This window comes from Passer domesticus, chromosome 10, assembly GCF_036417665.1.
Source record: "Passer domesticus isolate bPasDom1 chromosome 10, bPasDom1.hap1, whole genome shotgun sequence".
NCBI classification, from domain to species: Eukaryota; Metazoa; Chordata; class Aves; order Passeriformes; family Passeridae; genus Passer; species Passer domesticus.
The window spans coordinates 26142574-26161950 of NC_087483.1; the positions used below are offsets into that span (position 1 = coordinate 26142574).

A 19377-nucleotide genomic window follows, 5' to 3' on the forward strand; every position below is an offset into this window, starting at 1 on the left:
AAAATTCTACATGCTTCTTGGTGAAAGAATTTACTAATCTTTAATTTAAAATGCTGGAGGAATGTAGAAGAAATAGTTGAGAGTGAGAATAGTGGTTAAATAGTGGTCCTTTGTTGCCACTAAGATCCCAAGATTGTGGTAGCTCTGTGTAAAAATAATGAAGCAAATATTTTTGATAACACATTCATTCACCTGCAGGACAGGACATTATTGCTCTTGTTTTCCTCTTGTTGTTAAAAACACAATGGCTATTTATTTAGGAATGTAGATACAAATTATGAAAAATCATGATCTCTCTGTCAGTTTTGGAGCTTGATGGCTCTGGGAGAAAAGGCCCCACCTGAGTACCAGGTATATGACAATTGTATGTATAGTAGGGAAGTGATATGTGACACTGTCAAATCTGTTGATTTGCTAATATTTATATACATGTTTTTATATATGTAATATCTCTTTACCTTTCTTTCAGCCACAGGCTTGTTCAGACAATGTAAAGGTGATTTTCTCTATGTATCATCTCCTCTACTTTCATTTAAGAGCTGCTGCATGTTCTGGAATGCTTTGGTTTCTGGAGTTATAAATGATTTCCAATGTTTTCATTGGGAATCTTTTCCGATCTCCAGCTCACTTGGTCATAAAAATGACCCTTCAAGCTCATGCAAATGGTTATGTGCAGGAATGTTGGACAGATGTGCTTTTGCAATTAAAATTAATTTGCACCCTGTTTTGCATGGGGGGTGAAAATTTCATATACAGGATTAATAGACAAAAATGTGCAACTTTACTAATTAACCAGCCACTTCAACAGCCTTGGTTCTGGGGCTCCTTTTTTGAATTTCCCCTGTAAAAATCAGACAGTTTTCTTGCTTTTTAGGAAGAACATCTATAGTCATGGATAGAATATTAACAATCATAAATTGGCTTCTGCTGGAGTAAATATTAAGTTTTATGTAAATGATGACTAATATTGCAACAGCAGAAATAAGGAATCTTAAATTACACATTTTGGTATTCATTTCAGAGGCAAGATAAGGTAAAACTGAGACCTGAATACCACAAACATTGAGAAAGTTTAAACTTTTTTGATAGTCTAGAAGGATTCAAGTGATTATTGACATTAGACAAGCCTGGCCTTTTGAGAATAGTTAGTTTTGAATTGGAAATATTGTTTTCAGATGTATTCCTAACTTAATCCTTCCATAAACTTTTTTTCTACTGTTATAACTCTGAGAAAAATAAGGTGTTGTAGGAAGCGGAAATGAACAAAACCACTACCAAATCTATGAAAACAGGTAAACCAAAAGCAACAATACTCCTTTCTGAACCTGTTGGGCAGCCAGCAATAGCACAGAGGATACCACACCTATTAGCTGTACTCCTCCAACTTGAGGTTTTCCACGATTGTGCTGGTTCTGGTCTGTCTGTCTCTCCAGAAATGTGGCAGGTAGGATTACTGCTAAGAAAGCCCAGATGAGCCTCATGTTGGAAGGGGAGAAGAAGGCTACTTCTAAATATTTTAATTGCTTCACTTTGGCTGGGAGTAAAAGGCTTACAAATGACATTTCTTATCAGCAACTACAGCCTCAAAGCATGTCAATCTGTTTTACCTTGTCAGTGAGCGAAAGGGCTTATGCACAACCCAATTTTACATTGACTAAGTCCATTGTTCTGTTCCAATGTTGCCATTTCTATTTTTCTCTGAGGTTATACAATTTCAAAATTATTTTGTATATATTTGATCTCTTCTATTTTCCATAGACCAGCCAGGTGATTTGTCAGCAATTCACTAGGAAGAAGGAAGGTAACAGTAACTGCTCTCTAGGGTGGGCTGTGATAAGAAGCAAGGGTTGGATTAAATTCTGCAGTGATTGACCCCAGAAAGTTCAGCCTCTTGCTTCAAGACCATTTCTTTCACACAGTCAGAAAGACACCACCCTTTCAAAACAGCAGAAAAATGCAGAGCTTGTAGTTGTGTTTGTTTACTCGTGCCAGGTATTTCCATATAGGAAATGCTTTGGGGCACAGGAGTCTTGGTTGAGTGGTTGATTTTCCTAATCAGGATAGTGAAATAAAACCACTTAAATTATCCAGTCAGAATTATCTTCATATAGCTCAAATAGCTCCAAATATTAAGAGAGAACTTTTATCAGTCGCTTCGCTTAAAAATAACATGTAAGGCAACCATGACTAGTTTATGGATATTTTGTTAGTAGGAGAAACTAAATTCAGCAGATAAATTATGCATTACAAATTATTCCCCCAGGATTCAATTCAGAATGCTATTATATTTCAAAATTCTGGACTGCATTTATATCTTTGTTTGGCTGATCATGAGACAGACACATAACAAAGCACTGTGTGTAAGCACGTTCCTAGAGCTTGGCCCGTGTAAGTCCAATGGTTAGCAGCTGTTCTTTCATGTTGTTTCCAGCCAACCTGATACAACTTACTTTTCCTCAAAAAGGTGGCTTCTTTCATAATGCATAAGGCATAAAGACTTTTGTGGCTCTCTTCTGGACTCAAGAGGGAGATTATTCCAGCTGCCTATATCTAAAGTCTGTGCTCAAGTGCAGAGGTCAGAAAATTCTCCAGCCAAGAGCTAATACAGCTTGTTGTGCCTTCTGAGATTTCTGGTTTAAGAATACTTCTTGCAATGTGACTGTCTGACTATAGAAATAAATAGGCCTATTCTACCACATTTGAAACTGTGCATCCTTTGTCTAGCTCCTAAATTGTAACATGAATATATAGTTAAGTGCTCAGCTTGTCCTTTTTTCTAGATCTATATCCTGTAGGGCATTGAACTGAAGTTACTTGTGTCTCAGATCAAAGTCATTTCACTTAGAAATTCAGGTTGAGCTTGAAGGCACAGTCTCTTAAGTGAAGGTCAATGGTTTCTCCATTATAGCACCCAACCTCAAATTATTTTTGCAATTAGTAATATTTATATCTGTTTTTATAGTGTAAAAGAATAAAGAAAGGATAGTCAGCATTTTCAAGAAATACAAGTTAAAGGTGTCCTATCATTTAAAATGATATATCATGTTAGAGAGGAAACTTAAAAGCTGGCATATGCAATCTAAAATTAAATACAGATTTTGAATTTCAGGCTGCGAAGCTAAAAAGATCAAAGGAAACTCTTTACAGTTCTTCAGAATTTGGTATTATACTTCCCAGGAGGTCATTTACTCCCATAATTTAGTCTGACTTATTTTGGCTTGAGTTCCATTAAAAGTATGTAGGAAAGTGAGGGTCTCTTTTTACTTTAATTTTTAACTGCAACCTGTCAGTTAAAGGAGAAAAAAAAAAGAGAGAGAAAAAAGAGTGTCTGGAAGAGGATGATCTACAGAAGTACTAATAGCTTTCAAATCTTTTGACTTTTTGAGCCTCATATGGCTAGAAACTTATCTGGAAAGATTGTATTTTAACCCTTTTGACTGTTCTTGGACATAATGTGTGCTTTTATTGAAAGGGAATATTATTCACTGCCCTTGAACATATTCTGTCATTTCCACAATAACATCTCCCTTGACAGCAATGCCTTGACTTGGACAAAATAATAGAAGGACCCAAAGTTTAAGGTTCCTAAAGGCAAACATCAAAAGAACACCTTTGTTAAGTCAGACAGGTATCCAGAAGTTTACCTACTGTCTGGAGAAACCCAAAAAATGAGCAGGATACCTGCTGGGATGTGAAGACAGTGCTGATAGGGCTGAATAGACTAAAACAGAGTTTCACTTCACTGCATTTTGGGAGCAAGAAAAGCAAGAGTAGTTTGGAAAAGATGAGAAAAATTGAAATAGCAATAGCTTTTGCCTTTTAAAAAAGATGTGATATAGTCCTGAGGTCACTATTTATTTTACTTATACCAGTTTCCACAAACAAGACGTCAAAAAATAAGATATAAGAGACACAAGTACTTTATCTTCTAAAAACAGATTAAGACTGCCTGGTGGAAGCAGTAGAGTTTGTATTCAGCAAGATTCCCTATGCTGAAGTAGGAAGTCATCTTTCCCCTCACTACCACCCCTTTTTCCACTGAGGAATGTGAAGAGGCTGAATTTTCCAACAACAGCTGAATTTTCCATCTGCAGGAGGTTGGCATTGGCCAGGCTTAAGGCTGGAGAATGAGGCAGTGGGATCCAGACTGTGAAAAGGTTTTCCCTCTGTTTGACTTTCAGACTTTGCACTGGTCCTGAAGAGTCCCACCAAAACTACCCAAAAGCTGTACAATCTCTTTACTTTTCTATATTATAGGATTTGTTTGCAGGAGTAAGTTTTATTTTAAGATTTATATTCAGTCACACTATATGTTTGTGTGTGTGTGTGTGTATATATATATATATATGTTTTTCTTCTCTTTTTTTGACCACATGATTTCATTATTTTGTCATTTTACACTTCAGCAGCTATATTGTACCCAGTTCAGTGAGATTCATGCATTGGTTGGTGACTCTTTTATTCACCCCTTCTCTCCTTGTTGGTTTTCATTTACCTTCTAAATTGTTACAACTAGAAGTTTTTGAGTAGGTTTTTTTTTTCCATCTCTTAAATGCATTATGGCAAATAAAACTACAAAAAAAAAAGTCATCTTGGACTGTAAAGAACATGATGGACTAGTCTTGTCTCTGGCACTTGGGAAATGTGGGGCTCTTGCTGTTCCATTAGAGTAGACTAATGACGGTCTAGTGTATACTAATAATTTCCCAGCAAGATACGTGCTTGAAAATATCTTCCCATATGATTAATACTTCTGAAAAATAGCTGTTTCCTTTTGACAGAACCAAATGGATTAGAAATGTTACAAATGCTCCTTTTTTTTTTTTTTTGCAGTAAAAAGGAGTAGTGGCAGCAAAGAGGTTAATTCTCATCTTTTCATGAAGGTATCTGCTTAGAAGAGAAGTGATTAAAGGAGGGTTTTTTGGCATAAAAGTGTTTTTTCTAATCTTGTTGAAGTGCCTAAAATGTGTTTGAAGAGCCAGATAAAAGCATGGACTTCTTTTTTAATGAGTTACCAGTTATATGTACCAGTGTTTTATTTTGCTTCTGTCATTGAAACATGTTTTCTTAAAATGTTTTCTCCTTTACCACAGTCAATAAGTAATAATGATACAAATTATTTAGAATAAATTTCAGCATTAAGTACAAAAGAACAGCTCTCTCCTAAACTTGTACAACTGCATAAACCAAGCCAGAAATAAACTCTCAATTTAAAGAATTCTGGGCATAACTTCAGAACATTCTGACAAAATCAGAATTTGAGTTGCAATTTCTCAGCAAGGTATCTACTAGACTGAGGGTATCCAGAAAAAAAAATAATCAACATATTCCTGCTAACTGTGGTGCCCAAAATGGTTATACTGATGTAATGCCAGAAATCTGATCCCCAGTTTCCTTTCCTTTCCTTTCCTTTCCTTTCCTTTTCCTTTCCTTTCTTTCCTTTCCTTTCCTTTCCTTTCCTTTTCCTTTCCTTTCCTTTCTTTCCTTTCCTTTCCTTTCCTTTCCTTTCCTTTCCTTTCCTTCCTTTCCTTTCTTTCCTTTCTCTTTCCTTTCCTTTCCTTCCTTTCCTTTCCTTTCCTTTCCTTCCTTTCCTTTCTTTCCTTTCCTTTCCTTTCCTTTCTGCTTCCTTTCCTTTCCTTTCCTTTCCTCTTTAATGGGGGGGTAAATTATTTTCTTTATTTAGATATCAAATAATTGAGCCTGGTAGAAAATTATTTACATTAAAAGAGCCATCACTTAATTTAAATCACAGATGATAGAATCCCCCTGCCTTCCACACTAGAAGGAAGAAAAAACCTCACTGTAGTCAAGGAACAGTCTAGCTAAAAAGACTAGCATTGTCCCATACTGCAAATGTTCTCTGCTGGTATTAGATCATTCAGTGGAAAATTAGGTGCAAACCTAGGTTGTTTATTGAACTTAAGGCATACATGTGTAAAGACAGCTCTCTGTTCTTACAAAGGTATCGACTGCTTCTATCATCATAGGACTTCCCACTATGCTTTACCACTGGGGAAGGAAGAGATCCAAAGCAGAGAAAGAAAAGCTGTCTGAGCACATGCAGAACTTCCCTGAACAGCAGTGGTTTTTTGTGCTTCTACCATGTATTAGAAAAACTATTATGACTAAAAAAATCATCTAAAGGCAGAGCTGATATAAGCAAAATGAGTCTTACCTGTGACCTCCGAGGACCCAGCTCTCTGCTAAGCAGCATCATTCCCTTGAACCCTATGTCTGCAAAGTCCTGTCTACATCAGGGCATCTAAACAGGCTGACCTTCATGGAGCACACAATAGATTGATGGATTAAAATGGCCGTGAGGAAACTTCACTGCACCATGGAATCTGGGGGACTTGAAAATAAATTAGTCAGTGTGGCATGTTAGGAAAAGTTCTAATTGTACATAGTTCCCAGAGAAGTAGTTAGGCCTTACATTAAATCTGTTCCTCTCAGTGATTGAGATTCTTCTCCATGTAAAATATTTCTTTTTTACTATTCCTCTGTCCTCTTCATCTAAACCTGTCTGCCCTCTCTTTCCCCAGAAATTGCAAGAATTGGAAGGCGCAGCGGTCCAGCTTCAGTATCCATTGAGATCAAACCTAAAGAAATGGACCCATCTCTATTCAAAATGAATTTCCTTTATACAAAAACCACAAAGGAAACTGAAGCTACATTTCTAAATACTGAAAAGCAAAGAATAAAAGGTGACTTTTCCCTTAAAGTGTTCTATGTCAACGTCATTTAGTGCTTTGGCAAATCCCAGGATATTCTAGGAGGACTAGTTTAGGCTAGCAAGCCATGCATGTACCTTTTCATTAGCCCCTTATTTTCAAACAGAGGCCTGCAGAAATTCCAGTGCTCTGAACCCTCACAGGGGGATGGAGCAAACAGAAAAGATCTTGTTAAAACTGTCCTTCTCCAAAGACTACCTTTTTTGCTTTTTTTTTTTTTTTACTTCTTTTTAAGTACTCTTCTGTGGGGAAAGTGAAATTAAGTTTAGCTGAATATGTCCTCACCATGCCAGCTTCCAGTATTTTTCTGTGTTGGGCAGTGGCACCAGTCAGTCGTGGCATTGCCTCCTGTTTGTCTCTGGTAGGGTGCATGAAAGGCTGCTGAAATGCCAGCTGAAATGACCTATGTACATGGACAGATTTTGTGAGATCAGACTCTGTATGTGCTAAGGCTTCTTCTCTTCCTGTGTAAACCCATGATTAGCTATCATGGCAATACAGTTACACAGAAACAGTGCTTACCCAAGGCCAGTGCTCTGCTCTGGCATGCTGCTTTCTGTCAGTCATGCCTCAATGTGGAATCTTTTACTTCACTTAGGAGCATCTGGAATATAACTCTGTCATCCCTAGCAATTCCTCTCTGCTTTGCACTATTGCCTTTCTTTTCAAGTGTCTCTGATAATTGACATTTTTCCTCTTTTCTCACTTTTTAATTCTTTATTAAAACAGTCTTTTTAATTCTTTATTTTCTGCCTTACAAACAGTGGCTTTTTTGTTTTGTAGTTTTCCCTTCTGGACTTTTCCCTTTTAAACTTTTGCTTATCTCTGGGTAAGCTAATAGATCTTTAGGTTATGGGCTTTCTCTTCACCACATTGGATCCTCTTCTTTGCTCTTAAATTTCTACCAAAAACTGTTTCAATATATTTTTTAAAATATTTGGTTGTATTTGGAACTCCATGTGGATGATTTCATGCAGAAATTACAGGCAAATTATAGTGATATTGAGATTGCAACATTATGCAATATATATATGCATAATTCAAGCCAATCAATAAGGGTTAATGAAAGCTAGATCTCATCAGAATAACTTGATATCTTTTGATGACAACCTTAGGATGTTACACATATATAGGGAGAAATTATATTTTTTATGTGCAGTGTTCTGATTTGATTTCACCCAGCAGTTTATTACAAAATGTGAATATTACAAAATCAATGTATAGTACTTATTAAGTTGGTTAAACCTGATGCTGGTTTCAAAATGTAGTTGGAAATGCTGGATCATCCACTGAATATGAACATTTCTAGTGTGTTATGTTACTGTATTTGATCTCTTAATTCATGACGTAGGAGAAAAGAATCACTATAAGTTGCAGAAAACACTGGGGCTGTGAATAGAGCATATAAATAAGAGATGAAGGAATAATGAAAACTGTTATGGGCTACTTTGGTCGCAATTAAGTTGGGCACAATGAAACCATGCATTTCAATGAATGTAAGACCATATACTGAGACAAAAGGAAGTGGGGGGCACTTAAAGGTGATTGAATTTATCATAGAAAATAATTACACTGAAAGGACTGGCAGCGAAGAATGTTTTGTGTAAAATTTCAGTGTGACCATGAAGGCCTTAACCTGGCGAGGAAAAGAAAGGACTATAAGTAGGAAACTCCTTTGCTTCTACGGTCAGTAGTGATGTCTCCTGAAATTCTGTGTGTTATTCCAGAAACCATGCTTGCAGAGATGTAGAATAATAACACAGGAGTCTAAGAAGAGACAGGAATCTCCTTAAAGGCCAAACAATCTGTCTAGAAATCTGGAAAGAACTGCCTGTCAATTTGTCAACCTAAAATTTAAGCGCTGATTTATTTGCAGTCTATAAGCACTTACACAAAAAGAGAGATGTGATAATATGTGCCTCTTCATTCCAGTTAATTAAAACCAACAATATTTAGTGAATCCAAAGGACCTCATAAACTCATGATTGAAAAAATGTATATATATTGTCCTGTTGAGGATCTTTAATCATTGGAACAATTTATGCAAAATATAATTTTTCCATCACTGAAAATTTAGACATTAGAGCTGGCTGTTTTCCTCTGAGAGAAAGGAAAGACTGAGCAAAACTGTATTTGAAGAACTCCTGTGGTATACAGGAGGTCAGACAAGATGTTTAGATGTTCCCTTCTGTTTTCACAGTCTATGAATCTAAGCAGGTACTAGCTCAGAGAATTTATCATCCTGTCTTCTATGGGATTACTCATATACCTTGAGTTGAACAGGTGTTTAAGTGCTTTGCTGGATCAGGGCCAAACAGAGCTGGTTTTGTGCCATTTCTGTGCCCCTTTTGCAGCTGTGGCAGAACAGGACCTGAGGCTGGTGTGGTACCAGCGGTCACGCTGCTCCAAGTAATTGGCTTACAAAATGGTGCAGATTAAATGCTGCAACCTGGAATAATTTTGAAAAGAAGGCAATACTGGAGTACATGTGGAACTCTTAATACATAAAAATTACATCTGTGTGGCTCAAGTGCTGCATAGAAGGGGTTTTTGGAGTCCTGTTGCAATATTAGTCTGGGATATTGTTATAAATGTATCAGTTTTGCAGGGACATGCCACTCCAAGGTTAGAGTTACTCATTATTCAAATAAATGGTATACACAGTAGAAGACTCTTCTAATCACTTTCTTAACTGGTGTAGCTGCTGTAATATTACATAGCTGTGTAGGCAAGCTCATAGTAATCTACACTAGTGATTGTGCCTTTATTTTGTTTGCTAGCTTTCTCAATCCCTATTCTATGTAATAACTAATTTAATGATCTGGATTATGTCCAGAGATGTAGGATTATGTCTGGGCAAAGGATGCCTGAGTATTTTTCACAATTGATCTGATTTTGATGTATAGCAGATCAAAGCTGAGTTATGAAAGGAACAGCTGTATGGAATGTACCTACTTAAAGACATAATCTTACTGCACCAAGTGATTGTTTTTTTCATCTGACAACTTTTTTACTACTCTCTTTATGCTCATAATTGCTACTGCCTGAAAAATGTTATCTTTTTCTTGTATCTCTCCATATTTCTCCATCTATCTATTTATTTTTGGACAATATGCTAATGCAGAAGATCTGGTCCCCATGTCCTGCAACTTTTCTATTACAGCTCTCTGTTCACTATGTGTTTTATTTGGCTAGACCTTCCCAAAATATAATATACATAAATTTGTACAAAAGATACATCAAAGTGATATGTTAAAACTGTGTGAGGAGATGTCTTCTCCTCCTGTCATCACCATTTCTATTGACAGTAGCAGCTAATTTAAATATATTTGGAAATTAAATTTGGAACTGTTACAGTTCCAACTTTTCCCAGCTTTCTCAAAATATGTTTGGGAATTGCTGGTTCAATTCAAAATGCTGTAAGGTATGGCTTGGCCAAAATGCTGATATTGAAATTCTTGCACAAAATTATGGCAGGCACACCAACCCCAATGGTACTGCTTGGTACCTCTGGGGTACCAAGCCAGCAGGATTGGGTCACATTCTCTGTGTTTTGTTCCTCCAGGTGAAGTTGGGGAGCTAGAAATGTACAGTCCAGAAAGTTTCTTAAGTGAGTGGGACATTTATACTGTGTTCTTCAAAAGGTGCCAATCTGAGCACACACAGCATGTTCTGGGGTTTAGGAAGCCTGTCTAACACACACCATGCTCTAACAATGCTGCCCTTCCACATCTCCTTGGAGGAGCAGAGGAAGCCAGCTTGTCTCAGGGCAGTCTGATCCAGCATCACCTCGGGCATGAGGCTCAGAGCTGAAAGGCCAGAAACAAGTTTGCCTCTTCAAAGTGCCCATCTCTTTCAGAGCCATGTCAAGCACAGCCTTACAGGACACAGCAGTCTGTGATTTTAAAACGGGCACACATTCTTATGCATATCCCACTCTGGAAAATCTTTGGATATTGTTATTTGTGTTTAAAAGCCCTCAAGCATCTTCCTTGATAGGTCTGTATGTACACTGCAATTATGCATGCATACATTAAGCCCTAAATGAAAACAAAAGGCATTTAACGTTAATTACTCTAGAAAGTCACCATATTGTGATCACACACAGCACCACTATTGCTGCCCAGCTAGATATCCCACTTTCCTGCAAACAACAGAACCAAATTGAATTACATAAAAAGAAGCTACATACTGACTCCCAGCAGTATGTTTTGACAAAACACTTTGTCTACTTAAATGATTTCAGAAGCTGTAGTCAAAAGCCTTGACTGCAAATAATGGGTTCATAAAACCTATCTTTAAAATTTTACCTGACAGTAATGCTGTGCAAATACCTGCACTTCTAGTTCACCTTCTCCACTTGTTTACATCAGGATTTTAATAGAGTGGCTGTCACAGAACAACAGCTAAAGGCCACTGTTTGATAAGTTACTGTAAAAATAGACTGCTTAAAATGAGAATTTCCTCCTAAATTCAGTCATCACAAAAAGGTGGTGGGTAGGAAAACAATGAAGAGAGACAATTTCTAGGAGGACTGCAATAAAGTCTTTTCAAGTTCAGTGACATTCTAACCTGCAATGACTTTGCAAGAAACTACATTTCCCACCTGTCTTCAGTTTTACTGAGAAGTGACAAAAATAAAAGGAGAACAGGAAAAGTCAGGAGAGACAGACAGATAGATAGATAGATAGATAGATAGATAGATAGATAGATAGATAGATAGAAAAATAGATTTTTTTTCAGATTAGCTCATTTAACATAATATTTGAAGAATATATTGACTAGGTCTCCTTAACCACCTGGAGAAAGAAACTAAAAACCCAGAGAAGTCTCAATGTTTACCTGAAGAGCAAAGAACTAATGAAAGACCTTCTTTGGCCCCTCTTTTTCCAATATTTTGGGGCACTAAATTAAAGGGCAGAAGCCATTTATTTGCAATGGTATCAGTTTAAGTGGAGGTAACTTCCCCATTCCATCATTTTAAGGGGTTCACTTGAAGTAAGCTCTCCCTTTTCCAGCATTTTAAGGGTTTAAATCTGCATTTCAGGGTGCTTCTACCCATGCCCTGGTACCAAATATCTTGTATAGGAGCAACTCTGGCACATACATAATCCTAACACCACCCAAGAGTCAATTATTTTTCTTATTTTTATTTATATGACCCTAATTAGAGATCCCAATGAGAGTTACGCTATTCATATAATTTTTATTATTCTCTACCAAACTGTAAGAAGGGTTAGGGTTAGGGTTTAGGGTTAGGGTAAGGGTTAGGCCCTTTTGGGTTAGGGTTAGGTGTGGCAGAAGCTCTCTGGCTACAGAGAGCAGCACATAACTTTCCCAGGCATCATCATGGGAAAGGCTCTGAGAAGATCAGAGAAAAGAATGAGAAAAAATTCTTATCTTCACTTGCTGCACCTGTTATTTTGAACATGTGGAATGTGTTATAGAGATTTGTTTACCAAAGGGTGGTTTCTTAATTAGCCAGTTGTGATTGTGTTTGACTGGAGGACCAGTTAGGTCCACCTTTATTGTCTATAAAAGCAATGGGTTTCTTAACAAGTTTAGTATAATAAAGTGATTGATCAGGGTTAGGGTTATTCATTGTTAGCTTGAACAAGTCAGTATATAACACTGCAAAGGCTTTAAACATTTATTTACATCTAAACCAATAATAATAGCTTCATAGCTTGGGGTTTTTTCCTCCCCTACTTTTGTTTTCTATGAGCCCATGCAGTTGCTGCATGGATTGGACCCACGCCCAGAGCTTTGGGTAGTACTGACCTTGCTGTGCAAAAAGCACAGAACTGGTTTGACAAACCCCTTGTGCACTGGGGTCCCTAAAGCTACGAGCCCCTTCTCCTGTCCTCTTGGCTCTGCAGGCTGCAGAATGCCCCTGTCAAGGAGATAGACACCTGTGTTCACCTTCCTCTCTCTACCTTATCAATACCTAGTGCTAACAGCACAAAATAGCTCTGCTTTTTTCTTTCATTCTAAGAAATGCTGAAGACATGCATTGGATACTGTGCTTACATCATGCCCTCAAATTCCTTTCTGGGCAATGCTAAAATGCTATAAATTCTCACCACAGTTATTATTAAATAATTTGTACCTTTTTTGACTTTTTGACTTCCAGCTAAGACAGTAAAACACTTTGGTGTTAAGAGAACACTCAATGTTTGCAGAAGAAAGAATTATTTCTGGTTAGGACCCTATGGGGAGATATTGCTGCCTTTTGGGTTTCTGTTGTCTTGCTTCAATTCCCTGTCACACTTTTTTGTCTTTTATTGTTATAATTATTACTTTTTATCACAGTAAAAACACAGCAAAAAGTCTGGACTATTTTTGAGACACTCTTCTGCCCACTATTTTCAAGGTTCCAGAGTATAAGAGCATAACTTTTCCTCATTTGCTGAATGTAAGACATCTTCATGGGAAAGGGGATTTTAGGTATAGATCTGAAATATAGATCTGATTTTTTTCTTTTTTTTCTTTTTATTTTCCTCCTAAAAGTGCTTTTCAAAAAACAGGAATGATTAAGTACATTCATACTCAAAGATCCTGAGAAATTGACTCATCTTATATGCTATGGGAAGGAATTTAAGGGTATGGCCCCAAAACCTGTGCTCTGATCATCAGTCAAAAGCTCTGCTTCTTATGGTAAGTTGTTTTTAAACCAACAGTACCTGAGAGATGTGTAAGGAAAATTAAGATTGCATATTGATGGAAAAAATGTAAAATACTCTAAAATATAGGAGATAGGGTGATGGAAACTGACCCCAGTCACCTATTATTTGTGTAATTTTAATTACTCTCTCTTTAATTTAAGCAGCTGACACACACTTTCAGTGGTGTTCAGAAAGTTAATAGGGCAGCTGAGTAAGGATTTTAAGGTCATATTCTTGTCCTTTGGTGCTTATTTTATTTATTAGCTGCTGCATTAATATTCTTATGATTACAGAAATGATCATTTATGTATATAATGCATCTTACAATAGTATACAATTATGAATATTGTAATATATATTTCTTAATATATTTTCTCATCCTTTATTCTTTAGTACTAAACTCACAAAACACAACAGCATTTAGATCAAGCTGCTTCTTTCCTTACAGTATTTCTTAATTACGGTATGTAGTCATCAGTTTGCTGACAACCATTTTCCTGGATGTCACTCTTTCTCTGATTCCACCCCTCCTGACTGAAATTAAAATATCGACATAAATAATTTTGCATGAGCAGTGGAAAATTCAAAGAGGCATTTAAAGCAGAGGAGCTTCTACATTTATTGTTTCTATATACATGCATTTGTCTGTGTTTTCCAGATATATAAATGGTAATTTAAGCAAAATTAGTGTGCTGTCTCATCCATGCCTTGCATGTAGATAAATGATGACTTACCTGCAGTTAATTTTTTTTTTTTAATAAAAAAACCCCCATGATTTGCATTACAAAACTAGAGGGAATCTGATGGTTCTGGGCCTTTTTTATCTTTATGGGTGAAAGGAATGGGGATTGTTAGACTACCAGTGTACATAGAGTGGTCTGCTCGTTTCTGTAAATACTTCACCCATTTTTCTGCTCCCTTCTTTATACAGCTCTGTCCCTCTTGATCAGTGAGAAAAGAGAGGCAAAAGAGGAGCATGGAAGTGGCTGGGGACCTAGCTGCAAGTCACAGCAAGGGCATTTAAAAATTAAAGGCAGGCAAGGAAAGCATCCTCCAAGCACTTGGTTGTCAAGCTGGAGATGGTGATGTTCTATAACCAGGAAGAAATGATGGTGATGTGCAGTTCTGGGGCAGCTCTGCTGAGCCCATTGCAGAAGGGACAGGGGGAGCTGCCAAGTAGCTGCCTAAGTAATTTTTCTTATGGAGACATCTCTGCACATTTCTGCCCCTCCAGACAGGTCCTGCTCACCCTCTACTTGGCCAGGTATGCAACCTGCAAAGGGAACCCCCGGCTCCCAGCCCTCAGCAGAGATGTGCCTCCATACAACGCCAGGCCTCTCACCCCTCAGGTTGGTGATCACAATATAAGGTACAGTAGTGAAATTGGTCAGAAATATTTAAACTGGACTCATGACTGTTAAAGTATTTCTCATAATTCATTGTGTTTTCATGGGAATTGGTTTTTTTACTGAATAGGCACAAATCATTGCTTCTCTGTTCAAGAGGTTATCTTATGATAGACCTTGCCAAACCTTGCAAGTTTTATAAATAACAGCGTGTATGTGATGTAGTGACGCACACCAGTAAGTATTCTCTGTTTTAAATTCATTGCAGTGAATCGATCTCATAATGTTAACAAATCTTTTTACATATCCTCCTGAAATGTCTATTCAACTTAAACAGCAAGGTTTAGACATTGAGCAATGGCTAATGAGATCATGGTCACCATTAGGATCTGAAGAGTTATTGAGATATGAGGGGGAGTATGTTTTCCTGCTGTCAATAAATGTTGTAAATCCTAAATCAGACAACACTGCAGTAATATCAAGGCCCAGAAATCTAAAGGTGGCATAAAAATTCAAGAGCAGGAAAGATTCAAGAGCTACTAAGAGCCAGAACTGTTTAGTACTTCACAGAATGTGCATGTATGGTCAAGGCAAGTTTCAAATATGATGCATTGTCATCCATCTATGTTTACTTCTACAACTGAGTGAAAATTCAGTCTTCGGTGCATAATACAGATAGGCCTGTGGAAACACTCATCATTTTAATCCCAGCATGCTAATGCCCCCGGTGTAAATACAGATTTCTCAATTAAATTGAAGTAATTTGATCCAAGAACAAGTCTCACAGGTGAAAGTAAAGGTTTCAGTAACAACAGCCTCAGCTATTCATTGTTGGAGAAATCTTTTCCACTGAAGGGTGTGTGGCTCAGGCTTAGAGCTGTACAGGACTTTGGACTCAGAAACACTCCAAAATGTACATGTTTTAGTGGGAAAACTATGAAATAGGCCACAGCTTGGCTATGCTATTGAGAGTGCACCTCTATATCCCATAGAGTTAAATTCCTGAGGCACCCTTGGATCTAGCACAGTGATATGAAGCTCTGATGCTTTTTCTGGAATCTCCTTTGATGAAGCTTGTGCCAATTTCTTTCTAAGAAATTTCCAGACCCACAGACTATTTTAAGGGATAGGACAAAACGTGAGTCTTCAGCCAAAGAATAGGAATCATAAATGAGTGAAAGGACCACACATTAATACAACCCATGTAGCCTTATTTACAGTATTTTGTATTTTTAACTGCTGGATATTTGTAAAAAGTCACCATCTCTATTGGCATTTGACAAAGGACACAGTTAAATGGACCTGGCATTTTCTTATTCATGTTGTTGATCTACTTGAATTAAGGTTCAGTCACCATATGATACCATGCATTTTATGGATTAAAAAGAGACCTTGTTCCCATGTAGACAAAAAGATCTAATATTTCTTCCTGAAAAGTTTGACTTAATTCTTTTTATAATTAGAAAAATATTTTTCCTAACTCTTCAGTGATGACCTCAATTTGTGTGCTTTGTTTCACACAGGTATGTGCCTTGCTTGTACATATCTTTATAGATGCACTTTCTGGAATACATGAAAATTTTATCTCAATCACATTTTTCTCTGAATTGTACCACATAATTTACTCACTTTCTTTAGTTTGTTCATTTTTAGGCCACAAATATTATTAACCCACAGAGATTTGTTTCTGCTTCCTTTAGTTAATTAAACACACCATTGGATTTATCTTGTGCTACCACCAGGAGGGCACAAAAATGAAATACTGTATCACTAGATGATTCATTCATTAGCATAAAATAATCAGGGCTTTTGAATATCTGCGCTTCTATGTCTCAGGTTTGGTCTTTTGTGATTGCATCTAAGAAGCAGCAGCATCAGTAAAGGGATAAAGAAGAGAGAGAGAGAAAGAATTACAGAGAAGGAAGGAAGGAAGGAAGGAAGGAAGGAAGGAAGGAAGGAAGGAAGGAAGGAAGGAAGGAAGGAAGGAAGGAAGGAAGGAAGGAAGGAAGGAAGGAAGGAAGGAAGGAAGGAAGGAAGGAAGGAAGGAAGGAAGGAAGGAAGGAAGGAAGGAAGGAAGGAAGGAAGGAAGGAAGGAAGGAAGGAAGGAAGGAAGGAAGGAAGGAAGGAAGGAAGGAAGGAAGGAAGGAAGGAAGGAAGGAAGGGAGGGAGGGAGGGAGGGAGGGAGGGAGGGAGGGAGGGAGGGAGGGAGGGAGGGAGGGAGGGAGGGCACAGCCATTAAAATTAGCAGGTTTCCTTAAGAAAAGAAACATGGAATTTGACAAAAAAGGAAAGTCCACAAGCTTGCCAGGAGGCAGATCTAATTGGCACCTGGAACATAACATGGGAGTAATCTAAAGTAATTCCCTACTCTGCTACTAACAGAGATTGAATAATTACAAACCCATTCTTTCTCTAAAATGACTTCTTCCTTTGGGTGACAAAAATCCTGGACTACCATATGGTCCTGACAAATATTTCTACTGATTCTACCTAATGTTTATCAATGCAAAGTAATATTATTTAAAAAAAAAAAAAAAAAAAAAAAAAAAAAAAAAAAAAAAAAGAACAATGCCCCAGGATAACATACATAAATATATAATGACACATGCAGATATTTAATGCATCTTGCACCTGCTTGGAGAGACCTTACCACAGAATGTCAGAGAACACAGATTTCTTCAGAGGCTGCTCACTGTCCCCCTTACTCCTCTGGGATCACAGTCTGATTTGCCTTCATCCTGGGACGTAAGGCTGCTGTTTGCTCAGACTTGGTGGAAGAATTTGGATCACCTGTAGAGAGAGCACACACCTAGGCATTACCTTGGGCCCCCTTCAAACCCTTCTCCCTAGGTATTTCTCCACCCTTCCTCTCAGTTTTTCATGATTGTATAAAAAATTAATAGGACTCTGATCCATATTGCCTTTTCTCCCTAATTGCATCAGAATGTAGGAAGGTGAAGCAATGATATAAGAAGGGAGGCTGAGGCTCCCTGCCCAAAGTAGGGAAATCCACTTACAGAGAGGACCCCTCTGTGTACAGACAGAGTTGGTGTGACCTACTTCTGGGACCTTTTTTCCCATTTTTGGGAGAGACACTATTAATTCATTCTTTCTTTCTGAGGAATAAAATAAGAACCCAGACACATTGATTATTAATCATTCATCTGGGGACTCTCCTCCCTCTTGACCAATGACATAATCTTCAGTGAACAATATGTATACTGCAATTGACATTTGCACAAAAAAAATCAGGTTATATTGTATGCATCTGCACTAATAAAAATAGTCATCTTTCAAATCCTCCTTTTCAAAGTCTCACTGAACAGACTTCGATATCTATATAGTATTTATTCTGACCTTCACCTCTCTGATCTTCCTGCACTGGAGAACTGTACAGCAATACAATAAAAAAGAAGCATACTTTATTAAAATACACATTTAGACTGCAGTCTTCAGAAGCTCCAAAGTTAGGTGTACAGGAACCATTGCATCCATTTGGAGGTTCAGCCTCTTTAAGCCTCACAGGAATGTTGAGCATAATTGTCACTCTGAAAGTCTGCTGCATAATTATCTTCCAAGCAGCACCACTGATGTGTTGTGTGATTGCAGTAACTCAACAATTCACCCCAAACTGAGGCTACGCTTCTGCTTGTTTAAGATCCTTATTTTTGATATCATAGGTGATTTAATTCTATCTGTTGTGGTGTCAAGAGTCATAGACAAAGATCAGTCACTCCTACTTGCAGATGAGTCACTCTTTCAGCATGTCCTACTTCCATAATTTCTTTTTTTTTTCTTTTTTTTTTTCCCTTTGCTTTGCTTTGGTTTGAGGGAGAATGAGGATGTATAACAGTTTCCAGTTCAATTGCATAAGCTCTAGTTTTCAATCATAAAAAACATCCAGATGCATATGAACATTTGAGCAATTAGGAGGCAGATATGTTCACTATTGTTGTATTAGCTTATGTAGAGATTCTGTTTTGGTTTTAGCAATTGCAATGAAAAACATCCAGGCTTAAAGCAAGCAATTAGCTCATGGAAATTCAGGTTTTTGTGAAAAAAAAAACCTGGATGTAAACCTCAGTATTCATGTTAAAATTATAATATTTAATTTGTGTGCTAAATAAAGCAATGATCTTTGATGCTGCTGGAGTAATCATGGAGAAAGCCACATGAGCCATGGCAAGATGAAGGGCAGTGGGAAATAGAACACTTCTGACACTAGGAAGGGCTCTGTGCCATTAGTATGGTTTTTTGTGAGTGTGGTAACTGCAGGAATCACAATAGAAAGTGCTGCATTTGTTTTTAAAATAGTATCTTTAAAAGAATGTTGCAGAAATTAACTCTATTTTAAAGATATTCTCTTGGATGATTAATCATCATGTGCTGTTGCTTTAACCAGTGACTCCCTGCAGAAACAAATGTTTAAATGTATGAGAAAATATTAGTCCTAATGATTTTTCTTGGAAAATATTGCTCATATAGTAATTTTAATTAAGGAATAATTTAGAACTTTTATATTTGTATTCCTAATGTCAAACTCTTTTGTTCTCACACTTACACCTCTGTTATTAATGTTAGCCATGGTTTGCAAAAGAGGAAAAGCTAGTTATCAATGAATAATTCAGGCTCCAT

At 37.3% G+C, this 19377-nt stretch overlaps 2 long non-coding RNA genes across 2 annotated transcripts in view; both read left to right on the forward strand.

The window, feature by feature from the left end:
• The window catches only part of LOC135308966 (uncharacterized), a 46700-nt gene that overhangs the window by 14423 nt on the left and 12900 nt on the right, over nt 1-19377 (forward strand). The window contains exons 5-6 of the long non-coding RNA XR_010369327.1: nt 13242-13388; nt 14328-14745. This is a non-coding gene — a long non-coding RNA (uncharacterized LOC135308966). The remainder of the gene's footprint in view (nt 1-13241; nt 13389-14327; nt 14746-19377) is intronic.
• LOC135309314 (uncharacterized) lies at nt 4836-6721 on the forward strand. The gene is made up of 2 exons (XR_010369636.1): nt 4836-4883; nt 6543-6721. It is a non-coding gene; the product is annotated as an uncharacterized LOC135309314 (long non-coding RNA).